Source organism: Lygodium microphyllum, chromosome 11 (genome assembly GCF_053477565.2).
Source record: "Lygodium microphyllum isolate KBCC chromosome 11, Lygodium_microphyllum_v1.1.10, whole genome shotgun sequence".
NCBI classification, from domain to species: Eukaryota; Viridiplantae; Streptophyta; class Polypodiopsida; order Schizaeales; family Lygodiaceae; genus Lygodium; species Lygodium microphyllum.
Genome location: NC_141145.1, coordinates 114,335,980 through 114,351,872, shown reverse-complemented (window position 1 = coordinate 114,351,872; position 15,893 = coordinate 114,335,980). Strand labels below are relative to the sequence as shown.

General features: G+C 42.1%; 1 pseudogene; it reads right to left on the bottom strand.

Moving 5' to 3' along the window:
- Nucleotides 1-809: 809 nt before the first annotated feature.
- The window catches only part of LOC148029256 (fe(II)/2-oxoglutarate-dependent dioxygenase 4-like), a 232,696-nt pseudogene continuing 217,612 nt past the window's right edge, over nt 810-15,893 (bottom strand).

Below are 15,893 nucleotides of genomic sequence, written 5' to 3'. Positions count from 1 at the left end.
ATTCAATGTAGTTAAACACTTTGTACAAAACAAAAGAGGAAGACTTTAGATCATGTGACATTATATAATACCTCAAGAACTTGAGAGAGAGATTGAGAGACAAAAGGTTGCTTTTGCAATCATGAAGCTAAAACTTTTATTGTTCATTTTCTATTGTGACTAAGTTTTGGGTCGGCCCACCCAATTAGTAATTTTTGGGATTGGTCCTTTCACACTTAGACTTTGTTTCCCTCCTCTTTGTTTACATGAAGAAGTTTGAAATATCTTTTGATGCGGAGACACACACACACACACACTCTCTCTCTCTCTCTCTCTCTCTCTCTCTCTCTCTCTCCGCTTTTGTGGACATGGGCTCTAGGATAAAAATGTAATCATGGTATGAGATTTTAAACACCTTGATTATTTGGTGGAATATTTAATTTTCATAGACACAAGTGCGGTCTCTCTTTGGTGGGTATCACATTGATATTAACTAAAATAAATTCATTGACCATGGACAAAGATAGTTGGTCCCACACTTTTATGTTTCTAAGACTACGTTTTATAACTCCGTCTAGAATATTTTTGTGTGTGTAAGCCTCAACTTCATGCATAGAGAGAGAGAACGAGAAAGAGACACACACATTGAAGTTGCAACATTTCTCAAATGTATTAACTAGAAAGTCTAACTTCAGTGCTAATGCTAGATTCCGGAGCTCTGCAAAACTCAAACCCTTACGCTCCCGAGAACACCGGGGTACCTAGGGAATTAGCTAACGTAAGGTGTGAGCGAGTGAAATTTGGCCACAACGTACTTATTTCATCCAAAATACTCATATCCACGGAAGCTTATGCAAGCAATCAAGCTTTCCCTGGCTTGTCATAATTGGCGCCGGCAAAGTTGAGAGTGGCCTTATAAAGGGGCAGATCGGTGGTGTAATAATTGTACAAGTATTCCCCGAATGTTATCTCTCTGAATATCGCCGGGTGCTCATCATCAATCAAGCATGGATGAGGGGCAATCTTGGTATCCTCACTGGGCCCGAAATTTGCAGCCAAGGAGGTTCTAGGGAGAGTGGTGTTGGTGATCACTCGATGCTCCACACTTTTGTACCTTGCATTTGTAAGTATCTGCGATTGAGAGAAATTGTACTTCAGTATGTCTACAATAATTAAAGTTTTGTCGGGGTCACAAGTAGTAGCGCCGCTACGCGAGGAGAAATGAAGTTCAAATAATCATGGTAACTAAGAGAAACCGTGGTAGAGACATTATGACCATCACAACAGGTTATGGGAGATAGTAATTACAGTAGATTGGTTATAGTTAAAATGGAATTCATACCTCGATTTGGTCTGCCAGGTTGATGATGAAGGCGTTAGAGATGGGGTCGACGCCGGACGGGGACCCATTTGTTGCCCTTACGGACCTGGAGGCCCGCGACCTCATCGGAGAGAAGGATGGTGAAGCTGCTAATGTCGGAGTGAGCACTGAGGCCGTAGGTGAGGCTGGGGTCCGGGCAAGGCGGGTAGAAGTTGATGGTTAGCACCAGGCGCTCGATGCTGGGCAGGGGCTTGCCCGAGACCTCCACTGTATGGGCGTCCAGGCCCAGGCTCTCGAAGATGGCGCCATACAGCCAGCGGGCAAGCCTCTCCAGGGTGGACGCGTACTCCTGCACCTCTTCCCTGCAGAAATACGATTAGAACGCGAAACGACTGATCAAATTCCCGTTGGAGTAAGTGTGTCTCCATTACAGCTGTCTGCGTGCATCTTTGTCCGCGTCGAGCTGAATGGATGATCAGTTCACTGGATGGGATAATTAGAATGTGTCCATATTCTATACGCCAGCTAAAGCACAGAGATAATCATTATAGGCCAGTCTGAGTAAAAGGAGGCGTAGACACTGAGCCAGGAATCAGGGTTCTTATATTTACCTTACATTCAGTGCGCCAGCCGAAGCACAGAGAAAATCATTATATGCCAGCCTGATTAAAGGAGGCCTAGAGGCTGGGCTAGAAAGGGCTCCATCTACTTGATTCTCTTCAAGTTGGTTTGAAAGTACGCAAGTTGGTGGGCTGCTATGTAGTGGTATATTCCTGAGTCTCCCGTCCATCTCCGTTCCTCATATAGAGGCGAAGGATTATAGATGCGGTCCAGAATATTCATCATGCCAAGCCTCTGACGATAATTTGAAGCATGCATTGCAGTCATGAACATGACCTGGAACACCAAGAACTTGCTTCATGCTTCATGACTCCGCAACCCAGTATCCATAAGTGAGTAAAGAAATGTTTTCAACAGAAAACACTGCTCTATTCTACTCACCCTCCCCTGTTTAGCCCCTTATTCCCTTTATTTTCCTCCATTAAGTTCCCTTGTACTCACTGGTTCGCTCTGATACCAACTGTAACGTGTCCGCTTGACTTGCTTGTGGGATACGTCTTAGCAGCCCATGAGGAGGGAAGTTTAGAAAGCGCCACTTGGCACTCACAAGGAATGTCACAGGGTTTGCGATCTAGGGTTTCTTTCCTATTAGCCAAGCCTCTAGGCAGTAGCTAGCATCGAGCCCCAGATGAACCACTTTGCGTGGGAACAATAGAGTCGAAGTGGACTTGTGCTGCACTTGGTTCGTGGAGAATGGGAAACGAGAGGGATGCGAAGCTCAACCTCTCTGCCCATAAGGCATAGTCCCATTTTGCTCCCCTAAAAAAGTATAAATCGAGATTCTAGCTCTACTGACTCTAGGTCTTCACAGTAACATTTTCATGTCTTTTGAGAAAAGTTCCCAGCTAACCGGGACCACCCTTCCATAGGAAAAACCCTATTCGCGTCCACCACACTTTCCTCGGGTTGCATAGTTATCTAATTACCTACCACATTATGTTTGACATGCAAAGGCAGCTTTCTTAATTAATCAATTTAAACACGGGTTCCTTCACGTAACTTAGGCACTGACACAAAAACAATGTCAAGCAAGTTTCTTTTTCAAATATCTGATCTTTATTTATCATAGTCCTGGAATACATCAAGTATCTTGCCCAAGGGATATCCCAGCAATCAACATGATTGCTGCTCCAAGTTTCGCCCATAGACTAGTATACGGGCCTCGAGATCCCATCTCGAGTCACGTCGGCCTCTTGTGCGGGATCTGGAGGCAAGGGTTTTACAGCCAGAGCCTCCCCTGGCACCCAAGCGTCCTCCCGCTCCAAACAACAGCCATGGAGAGACCTCTCGCGGCGGGCTCGGTCCATATACCCAGCGCGGCTAACAACCCCCTTGGATAGGGCCAGGCAAGCAGTCAGAGGTAACTGAACTTGCCTCTCCCTCTAGGCTTTTAACCTGAAGTATTAAGTGTTTTTTCTTGAATTAGTTCCTTGAGCAAAGAAGTTCAAACAATGTACCTAAGTGTACAATCACGATCATTTCAGTTGGTCGTTCGTACGACCAACTGCTAAGGTGCTATTTCTTCTTCCCAAATGCTCCCAGCATTCGGTCCTGGATCAAGATAGTCCCAAACAAATATGGGTAAGGAAGAATAGAGATAATATGAGAGCATACATGTTGGTTGTGTAATCAGTTAGTTATTAACTTCTCCTAGGTCTTCTTTCCCTCCTTCAGTGTGAGTAACAACTAGCCTACTACTTCACTCTTTTCCTCTCCTCTCTCTCCTCTCTATTCTCCTCTTGTGTGCAATTTTAATTTGTGCAATTGGGTCATCAATTTGTGGTTTAAGGTTCTATTCAACAATGTTGATATTAGAGTAGAGGTTTAATTGGTGGAGTCATCATTATTAGTCCATGGGTTCCATACGTGCATAAGAATGATCATCATAAAAAATTCCTTCGTTTATCTACCAATTCAAGTCTTTATCCCTCACTTTGTGGTTCCAAACTTCTCTCTCATATTTAACTCGGGATTGCACTCCTCTTCCCATGACAAACATCCTTTACATTCATAAAATCAAAGGCTTATCTCAAGCCTAGTAATCAAGTTTATATGGGGGATTGGTTTCATATCTATCCACATAGAAGGGGAAGGTATAAAGTCCCTTTCAATTTTTAAAAAATATTTTTTTGAAAGTGAGAGCAACCAATGTAGATGTACTCTATGTGATTTAGTCAAATAGGGAGGGGTTTATCATTTTCAAACCCTCTCCTACAACCATCAATACTCGTGCCATCAAACTATTTCTAAATACACAACCTTTCACATAGAGGGTGCGAGAATTATAAGTACCGTGTGATATGATTTAAAACTTTCCCGAACATTCCTATGATCTTTTTAAAACAAAGCGTTCAATTTTAGTAAATTCTCAATGCCATTAAGACTACCCTATGCGAATTTATACTTATTGCACCCATATCATGTGGAAATGAAAAGGATGAATTTGATGGAACCTGAACTTCCGCAGGAGGGGTATTATTGGCTTTCGCGCTCCGGGTGGGGACTCCTATATGTGTCCCTCTTACTCCTGTGTGTGCTCCTCTCACGTGGCGCTTTGGGGCCATCGCAATGGGGGCTAGGGCAGGTGGAGGGTGTGCTGAAATTCCCTGCAACTGGCGGTCCTTCCCTCCCACAAGGGAACTCCCTTCGCAGACGAATTGTATCCTCTCGTGTCTGTGAATGAACACCCCCTAGGAGGCCTTTTCTTTTGGAAGCTTCTAGGAAGCTTAAAAAGCTTCTTAAATTTGTTTGTTTTCTGAAAAAAAAGGGGGGGCGCTTCTGATCATGGGGGGGAGGCGCTGCGTGAGACGACCGGGGGGGGGGGGCTGCTGTATCAGATGACGGGAGGGGACTCCCCTTTATAATGGGGAGGAGGTGGTATATGGGGGGGGAGAGACGGCTATCTAACAGCCGCCACCCCTCCACTTGGGGGGCTGCATGCCCCCCTCTCACTCTCTTAACTCCCTCTCTCTCTCTCTCTCCCTGACATGCTGTCGGCGGGGAGAGAGAGGGAGAGTTAAAAAAAAATAAAAAATAAAAACAATTGAAAAAAAAGGGGGGTTCTCATGGGGAGGCATGGGGGGGGAGAGAGAGATATTACAATGCACTTCACTACATGCCAATGCTTGGTGTTTGAGCTATGTATAAACGTACTCATCTGGAATACTACAAACTACATATTACGCCTCATAACGCATAAATTAATCAAACATCCAATAGAATACTAATAAAGAAAGAAATCTCTAATATCATGAAGGTTCAAGTTATAACCTATCTCCATAGGAGTAGCAATAGACTTGCAATCGTCAAGAATAAATATGTACAATAATGTCTCAGCACGCTTTGTTTGATACAAAGTAATACTTCCATCATATCACTTGAGAACTAAATGCCCAAATAATCATGTAAGAGGCACAAATCTAACATATTAAAAGCTGAATTCAACTCAACCTTAAAATCAATAATATGTCTCATTAGGACCAATGAGAGTAGCATGTCATTAATATAAACCACAATGATTGGAGGTATATCACCTTCATGCCCAATATATAAAGTGCTCTCTTTTTGGACTATTTTGAAAGCCACATGCACTCAAGTATGTATATATATTCTCATACCAAGCTTGAGGTTCTTATTTTAGACCATACAATACCTTTTTCAATCTACACACGGTTTTCTTACCTATTTTTGCAAATAACCACGAGACTAAAGAACATACACTTACTCATGTAAATCTCCACTTTAAAATGCATTTTAATGTCCAATTGATGTACATTCCAACCATTATGAGTTGCTAATGCACATGTGCTCTGAATAGTTGTTAGAGGGCAAGTGAGAGTAAATATCTCATCAAAACCCTTTTTTCAAGCATAACTATTTTCCAAAGATTACATTTTTTGTTATCAATGCTACCATTTGGTTTGAAGTTTAACTTATAAACCCACTTGGTGCCCATAGCCTTCTTCTAGGGGGCAAATCACATCAAAATCAAGCATTATTTTTAATAATAGAATTATAGTGAGATTGTGTAGCAAGCATCCAATTATTTGAACTTTATGCCTCTTCAAAAGACATAGTCTCTTCCTCATTATGCAAACTAGAAACAACCAATGCATAACAATTTGATTCATCAATGTCCCATAGGACTGCATTTGGTGGGTATACCATTCCAGGCATGGGAGGAGGTAAGACTCCTCTTCCTGGAGTCATTGACAGCCTTGCTTCAACTTCGTCATACAATCTTGCACCTTCCACTACAGCTTGCAGATTGACAGGTCTTCTCAATTCCACCAACTTGCGAACTTCTGGTTGTAGGCCCCTGAGAAACACTCCTTTCTGGATTCCTTCATCCAAATGATGGTTAGTCCATCTCTTCAAGATGGATTCCATTCGCGAGACATAAGCTTCTAGTCTTTCTCTAGAGAACTGACTTAGGTTCATGAACTCCTCTCGCATCCGCTCTTCAAAACCTTCACGCCTGAATTTTTTTCTAATTGTGATGGAGACCACCTCCCAATTTTATACACACCCACACTTTCTTCCCCACACTTAAAACTTCCATAAAATATCATTCATTAGACTCCCAACCCTTTCCCCTCTCTTCTCCTCTCTCTCAAGCTAATAAAACATTAGAATTGCCCTCCTAAATCACTCTCAAATCATCCTTAATTGTAGTAGTAATGTATGAATTCTCACTATTCTCTCTCCATTATTACTAGATATGACCTTATTTTATGAAGATTCTCTATATTTTTTTATAGGAGAGCTCTTGGACTCAAACTATGGGGCGGAGAATGGAGACAACTCACCTATGATGGAACTTGATTAAGTACAAAATTGGTCAACAAAACATCTAGATAGAGCTTCCACATTGGTGGAACCGTCTTAATGCAGCTTTGGGGGTGGACAAGTAATGGGATGGTGTTTTGGCAAGCATAAACCTGTCTTGGAGAATCTAGCAGACTAACTACCAAAGAGGATCACTGATCATGGAAAAAGATACTCCTAAAGTGTTGATCACTTTCTTGACATCCAGAATCTCCTTGGTCTGCTTCTGTAACAGCTTGAAAATCTCATCGTTGGAGAATAATTGTCTAGCTGTAACAAAGGGCTCTCCTTTGTAGGAAAGAGACAAAGCCTTCCCTAACCCTCGGGGTGTTAACACCATGGAAGCACCATGAACCATGCTCGACTTCTTGCTGTATGATGTAAGGAACTCATCACATAGGGATGGATCATCTGGAATCAATGGGAATGAAGCAGCCACAAAAGTCGCAAGTCCTGCTTTCGCTATAGGCTCAAAAGCCAGTAGGGAAGAATAATCCCTACTGATTAGCGGGACATACTGGATAGGAGGAGGAGTGTGAGGTGCCATTCACATGGAAAACACACACACACCAACACAGACAATCACAAAGAATGCTTGCAAAACAACCAAAGGGCTATAAAAAAGGAATCAATCAAAAGAAGGACACACACATAGACTTAGCTAACCAATTTACCACCCTAAACAACCCACATCCTAGAAAAAATTTGGCATAACCTCTACACATATGCGATGGAAAACTTAATGCGATACAACAAACAAGCACCCAAAACCTTGTATTATGCAAGAAAGAAAGAAAAACTACAAACCTTACCTGTAATCGTAGCACATAAGCAAACCATAATACCATAAAAATCTAAATCAGGACCTGACCATAACCTTGACCCACAATGTCAGCTAAGAGGACTTTACACGTCCATCCCATGAAGCGTGTTTATTTAAAGGGAAAAAAAGTGCAGTGAGGGGAAATTATTTTAATGAATGATTCATTTTAAGAAATTATTAACAATGGGTGACATTTTATTAAGTTATAAACCTTAATAAGAAACGGTTCCTTCTTAAAATTTTAATTACAAATTATTAGGGTGAAATGGTGCTTTATCAAAACTCGGACTGCGATTCCCACACTAGGGTCTCTAAATACAAATTCATTAAATAGAAATTAATGGTGATGTGGAGCACTTTTTTCCAACGCGTGCTTATTTTGTGACGGCTGGTTCATTTTTATTAAAAATTAAGGTGCCTCTTAAGCGCACGTAGCGCGTGCAAAGTGAACGGCTGGTTCATTTTTAATTATTAGAAACTGTGTATTTAGCGCAAATGCGCGTGAAAAAGTGGGTGAATATAGTTCATTTTAGCAATTAATTATGGTTAAGGGATAATAAAAATGAATTAAGCTCACAAATAAATACCTGGTAGGGGTGTGCATGCAATAAACTGAAGGCGCACAGAGTAGTCTCTCAAAGGCAAGGAATCCAGTAAAAAAAAAAACAAACACCACTGACTGGAAAAAATAAAACACCTTAGTGTTTTTGTTGATTTTTATTTTATTTTATTTTATTTTTTATTATATATTTATGATGTTTTTAAAAATTATATTTTAGGTTTGTTTGTATTGTGTATAGAGTTTCGTTTGGTTTATTTTTTTGGTTATTTTTTTAAATAATTTAATCAGGATATAAGGCACATGAACATGTTATGAAGTGTAAGTGAAAATTTTCAACAGTCCAACAAGTGTCAACAATGTGTTTGAATTTATTCATGATTTTTCAACTGATTTTTAGAATTTAAAATGAATTTTTATAAGGTGAAGTATTAAAATTAGGGTTTTTGGCTTCAAATAACATTTTTCCATTTATCGAAATATTTTTAATTGAGAAATTATTGATAAAAGAGGCAAGGGGATTTGTGAAATTTTCTAGAATTTTTTTGAATTTATTTTTGAATTTTTACTAAATTTTAATGAATTTTACTCATTTTGCATGTAATTTTGAAGGAATTTTTAATTTTTGAAATTTTTGCAACTTATTTTCTTTAATTTTCTCTTTTAAATAATATTCCAAATAATTTTAGCAATATTTTAAATTTTCAAAAAAAAATTACAATTTTTTTGAATTTTAAATGAATTTTTGGAAATTTTATGGGTTTTATGTTTATTTTTATGTGTTTTGCGGGTTGAAAAATAAAAGGCGGTACCCGATCTGCGTGTGAACAACGAAGGATAACTGCATATGAACGGCTGACTGCAATACTCCACCGCACAGACAAGTTGGAAGCGCATCCTCGCGTGTGAACGCCTGCTAACACACCCGTACACAACGGGAAAATAACGGAGGAGAAAAGGCAGAAACGGGTGCTAACTGAGTAGGTTAACTGAAGTAGGTTAGCTGAGTCTAAGAAAGTTAATTAAGTTAGTTTAGTTGGGTAAAGCAATTAGGTTAGTTAGGTTAGGTTAGTTTGTTAAGTTAGGGTAGTTAGGTCAGTCTAGTTAATTAGGTTAGTCTGGTTAAGTTAATCAGGTTAAATAAGGTTAGTTAGTGTAAGTAATATTAGTTAATTAAGCTAGGGTTAGTCAGTGTAAGTAAGGTTAGGTTAGTCTAACTAGGATTAGGTTAGTCTAACTAGGGTTAGGTTAGTCTAACTAGGATTAGTGTCAATTAACTAGGGTTAGTTGAAAGTAACTAGGGTTAGTTGAAGTGAACTAGGGTTAGTTGAAATTAACTTGGGTTAGTTGAAATTAACTAGGGTTAGTTGAAAGTAACTTGGGTTAGTTGAAATTAACTAGGGTTAGGGAGACTAATTATGGGTAGGTTAGACTAACTATGGGTAAGTTAGACTAACTATGGGTTAGTTGGCTAACTAGGGTTAGGTAAGTTAGGTTAACTAGGGGGTAGTTAATTAACTAGGGTTAGGTTAATTAACTAGGGTTAGTGCAATTAACTATAGTGAGGTTAGGTTAGGCTAACTAGGGGTGAGTTAGTCTAAATGGCGGTTAGGTACTTGAACTAAGGGTGAGTTAGGTTAACTAAGGGTTAGTTAGTGTAACTAAGGGTGAGTGTAACTAAGGGTTAGTTTAATGAACCATGGTTAGTATAACTCACCAGGGTAGTTAGGGTGGAGAGAGAGGGGGGGTGGCCACACACAGCGGAGGAGGAGGAGGAGGAGTAGGAGGAGGAGGAGGAGTAGGAGGAGAAGGAGGAGGACTTACGACTCTCGAGGATGGCGGCGGCAACTGTTGAGGCCGGCGGTGACAGCGAGCGAGGCGAGTGGCAGGGCGTCCACAGCAGATTAGGCAGCCACAGGTGCAAAGACGGGGGGGCAGAGGAGGTTTGGCGGCGGCGCGACGAGATGGGGGAGGAGGTTCGACGGTGGGGAGTCAGCGGGAGGAGGAGGAGGAAGAGGAAGAAGAGGGTGGAGGAAGAAGAGGAAGAAGAAAGTGGAGGAGTAGACGGGGGCGATGGCGGCCACGGCGGGCGATGGCATCCTCGGCGGCGACAGACCGAAGGGAGGAGAGGGGAGGAGGTGGTGAGGGAGAAGAAGGCGGGGGAGGAGAAAGAGGAGAAGAGGGAGAGGACCTGGAGGCAACGTGCAGAAGCGGAGGGAAGAAGAAGGAGAAGGGAGAAAAAGAGGCGCGCGGGAGAAGGTAAACAATTTAAATATATATATATATAAATTTTAATTGTTAATTTTTAAATGTTTAAATGTAGGTGCTCGTTTTTTTGTGTTTTTGTTTTGGTTAAAAATTATGTGTGGGTGGTTTTTGTTATGTGTGTGCCTTTTTTGTTTTTAAAAAAAATTTTGAAATGGTGAAATTTAGGTGTGTTTGTGTGTGTGTTTTTTTTGTTTTTTTAATTTGGAATAAAAATAAATTAAATGTGGGTGTGCAAAAGAATGCACCCCCGTCCCGCGTGCATGCACGGGGTGGGAGTAAACAAAATTGCAGTGACGAGATCAAATGGGGCAGTGACGGCGATATCGAACCACAGACGCCATGGGGGCGTCTCGAGGCGCGTAAAACCAAAAACAGGCATGTTCACGCGCGATACGAGAAACACAGTCTCACGGGAAAAATGAAGAAAATTTAATAAAACCCGAACCGTGTGTCGGATCGAAAAATCGTAAGAAGAAAGAATGTGCTGGGAGATGAGAGGAAGAGGATGGAAACATGCAACATAGGTTCTGGGGCAAAATCAGGGTGTTCACATGGGAAAAACACAAAAAACAAGCCCGAAAACACATACGTATATTAAGATCGAAAAATCTGTGCATTGGAACGAAGTGCGGAAAGAAGAAAAATTGTGCAGAACAATGTGTCCAACAAGCCTATCATGACAAAACACAGTTCTGATCGAGATAGGATTCGTTCACATGGGAAAAATCCCAAAAACAGGCTCGAAAATGAACTCGGAAATTAATACGGGAAGAACCATGCACCGAAATAGAGAACAGTAAAAATGAAAAATGTCTGGGGGGAAGGGATTCACAGGACTGACACATCAAAACTCAGTTTGGGGGAAATAAGGAGGGATTCACGTGGAAAAAACACAAAAAACACACCCGAAAACCCTCGAAAAAATTAATAACTAAAAATCCGGCAATCGAAAGAGGGGGGAGGAAAAAGGAAAATGTGGGGGAAAGGTTGACAGGACACGGCCGTTAAATCAAACTGGAATTCTGATGGAAATAGGGAAGGTTCACATGGAAAAGTATGAAAAATAGACACGAAAAGGGTCCAAAAACCCGCAAAAATTAATAACGGACAAACCGTGCATCGAAATGACAAGGACTAAAAAGGAAAAATCTCAGGGGGAATGGGTATTTGATAGGGCTGGCACATCAAATCAGGGTTTCGAAGCAAGGAAGATGCGTTCACATGGAAAACCGTTCAATTTACGGCAATTGCTTCAAAAATTAATAACTTGAGAACTGTTTTTCGGAACAGGGGTTGGTAAAAAGGAAAAGTAGGCAATTCAAAGGGAGGATCAGGACTGTAAGGTTGGATTGGGATTCCGGTGAACGTAGGATGCGTTCACATGGAAAAGTCACTAAATAAAGAATAAAGGAAAACAACCAAAGAACAGCTCCGAGGACAGGGAAAAATAGAATGGAGGAGTGGGGAAGGGACCCCAGCAGGGTAAAATGAAGTCACGGCATAGATGCATGATCATAATAGGATATATTCATGGGGGTATGCAACATAGACGCGCAGGGACGCATCCCCACACTTAGAACCTTAGCAGGAAGGGAAAACCGAATAACAAGGACCTAGTACCACACATCGCACCAACCACGAACATCCCCATACTTAAGACATGACCATCACTGAAAAACATAAGGTGTAGGGTTAGAAGAACTTGGCCCATATTGCTGAGGAGAAATATCGACTATCGAGGTTGCATCTTGTATCGTTATCGGCTCTGCAGGAGGTAACAAGGTATCTTCACAGCTCACGTCCTTCGTCCGTCATGGCAGGGACCATGCGACAGCACCTAGGTGTTGAACAGTGCGCAAGGGAGACGAGGAATGGAGGAAGAGAGAGGTGAAGAGAGACACGAGACACCGAAAGTGGAACCCCAGAAGTGTGTCAACTGAGCACACATGATAGAAATATATAGAGGGGACTTGGGGTGCTATATATAGACAGACTATATATAGCTAACACCCCCGCTCTATAGACAATATAACACATGTGGGGCCCCATGAACAGAATGTAAATAAAACAATTTGTCATCAGCTGGAATAAAGTGGAACCCTAGAAATGTGTCAACTGAGCACACATGATAAGAATATATAGAGGGGACTTGGGGTATTATATATAGACAGACTATATATAGCTAACACCAGGAAGGTAGTGGGTTGAAGGAATCACAGGAAATTCGTCGATGACGAGGGATATTGCACTCAACTCACAATCACTCAAATGGATTGAAAGAGCAGTCACTCGCCCCATTACTAACGTCACTCAAAGAAAATAATGATGAAAACCCAGAGCTCACGCACGGTTTAGGAATCGACAAGGGGATGGTGCAGAGAGAGTATGCCAGGGTGCACAATTAATGGTGCATCACTGCGCCCAATCCGTCTAGCATAGGTGCAAGGAGAAAGGCTAGGGAGCCTTGCAGTGCAATGTACAGAACAGAATGACGTGTCCTGTGCTGATGGCAGAAACCCCATCCTGTGGGTGCATAGGGAAACATAAACGTACCTGACTCTAAGGGTCGTAACATCCCTCAATCCTCACCTCTCAATAATTGATTGAAGAACCACCTGTCACACTCAACCCACCCTCTGTCTCATGCTCTGTTGAAAGATACAGAGGGTAACCCATTCCTGAAACCCATTGATGTAATCCTCACTGTCACTTGTGCAGAGGTTGTATGTCTTGTGCTCATTTGATGGTACAACTGTGCATCCCGCCCTGTGCCGGCATACAGTGCAAGAAGGAAGACCAAGGAGCCTTATGGTGCAGTGCACAGGAACAGATCGTGCATTGTGCATTGAGAGGCCCATCCCGTGCGTGCAACACTCTGTTCACACATCTCACCTCTCATTTGATTGGAAGGGAAAGACTGGTCACTCACCCCACCCTCTGTCTCACGCTCTGTTGGTAGATACAGAGGGCAGCCCATACTCACATCCCCATCTTGTTAGGATGAAAGCTCGCATCACTCAAGGGGTTGGTGATGAAGATCATGTCAGTTGTTGTTGTCATGAGGATCTTGAAGACGAGGCGTACCCAAGGAGGCAATCTACAAATCTTATACTTCAATGACTTATAAGAAGAGTCATCTGTTAAGAAGGGCAGACGAACTGATATTGCAGGGACAACGCACCAAGGGAGGTGGCTTCAAATTACTTGCTGAAGAGGTTCTGCTGGTGAATTAGCTATCCTGAACTGCGGGATGTTACCACCTTTTCCACAGTCAGCTTCTCGCCCAAGCTTGTTTCCACCTTTTCTTGGAACGAGGCTTGTTATGACAGGGAATTTTTTCATTTTCTCCCATAACAGTTTTTTTTATTGTTGTTTTGTTTTCTTCTTTTTCTTTTTTCTTTTTTTTCATTAAGAAAGAGAATAGTAGAAATACCATGTGTCAGGATCAAGCTCGCCACCGTTGTTGGATCAAACAAGAAGAGAACAAGATTGGGTTGAGAGATTTCTGCGGGGTTAGCAGAACGAGACTGCCTCATGAGGAGAATCATAAGGGCTATCAAAAGCATGATGAGAAGGATAGTGCGACACCTAAAAGGGGAAGGGTAGGTCGACTGTGATTGTCAAGATCCCCAGGGAGGGAAGTACATCTTCAAACGATAGCCATTGATCAGGAAGGGATCATTAGAGGCATCAACAGTCTGCACATGAACAGAGCCGTTAGGATTGACACCAAGTACCTTGTATGGACCCATCCACCGTTGTTGAAGCTTGCCAGGAAACTTACCAAATCTCGAATCATAGGCCAGGACAAGATCACCTTCTTTAAACTCCTTGTGCTTGATGAAACTGTCATGATAGGCCTTGCATCGTACTTGAGTGGTTTCCATGCATTTTAGGGCCATCTGCCGTATCTCATCCAAGCATTCCAAGTATAGGAGACGGCATTGCAGTGACTCATCATCTCCCAAGCATTCTTTAACTGCCACTCACAAAGAGGGCAATTCCAGCTCAACAGGGAAGACGGCTTCTGCACCATACACTAGCTGGAAAGGGGTCTATCCTGTACCTGCCTTATGGGAGGTAGTGTATGCCCAGAGGGCCTCTGTAAGTTGATCGTCCCAGTCGGGAAGATGTGTGGGAATCGTTCTTGTCAAAATCGAGCAAAAGATGCGATTGGTGACTTCAACTTGGCCGTTGGCTCTGGGATAATAAGGAGTGGACTTGCGATGGCGGATCTTATACAGCTTTGTTAGCTCCTCCATGATTTTGTTAAGGAAATGAGTACCTCTGTCACTTACCAGCTCGAGGGGACTACCAAAACGAGTGATAATATTCTCGTACATGAACAGGGATACACTGTTACCATCATCCCGCTTCAGAACTTTAGCTTCACACCACTTTGTGAAATAATCCGTACATACTAGAATGTATCTATTCTGCTTCCGTCTGGTGGGTGGATCAATGGGACCCACAAAATCAATCCCCCACTTCTCAAATGGCTTTAGGGGAAGAATGGGTTCTAGTGGCATGGCACTTGTTTTGGTGGGTTTCCCCATTCGCTGACAAGCATCAGAGAGAGAAAGAGAGCGAGAGAGATAAAACATCTTAGAAATGGAGAGGGGAAAGAGGAGAGAGAAAGAGGAGAAATGGATTATTGAATAAAGTTACCATATGAAGCTACCACGAAGCAGCCTAACGCTCCATGTGTGTGAAGTGTGCACGGAAAACTAGTTAAGAGAATGTTTTTGTGCCACATGTTAGCCTCTTGCAACACACCACAAACACTCTAATGGAGTGCTTTTTGGAAGTGGCACATGGCATCATTAGAGCTCTCTCTCTCTGTCCTCTCTATCTCTCTCTCTCTCTCTCTCTTTCTCTCTCTCTCTCTCTCTCTCTCTCTATACAAGAAAAGTGGTTGAATAGTGCAAGCTATATGGGGGAGGGCATGGATGACTGGTCATTGGTTAGTTCACAAAGACAGTCGTTGGGGCTATGCAGAGAGAGAGAGAGAGAGAGAGAGAGAGACACACAATGTGTGTGTATATGATGCGTGACAAGTTACAGTAAGCAAGCCACAAAGCATCTCTCTCTCTCTCTCTCTCTCTCTCTCTCTCTCTCTCTCTCTCTCTCTCTCTCTCTCTCTCTCTCTCTCTCTCTCTCTCTCTCTCTCTCTCACGTGACTAAGGTCCTAGTCATGAAAAACTTTTTTCCTATCCAATGGAGAAAAGGAAAAGGCTTAATCCCGGCCAGTTTTGGGAGCCAAAAAATTTCTAGTTTTCATCAAGACGAGCTTTAATTTCAACCAATTTTTTGAGAAACTTGCCAAGGAAAAATACACTAAAGTATGGTTTTCTCTTAACATTGCCTAAGGTATAATAGCAAAATCAGGTCCTATTTGGAGGAGGCCAAAAAGCACCTAGCACAACCATGAAACAAAGCGGCTGGGCAAGAGACTAGCGGGCAAATATATATATATAGATATATATATATATATA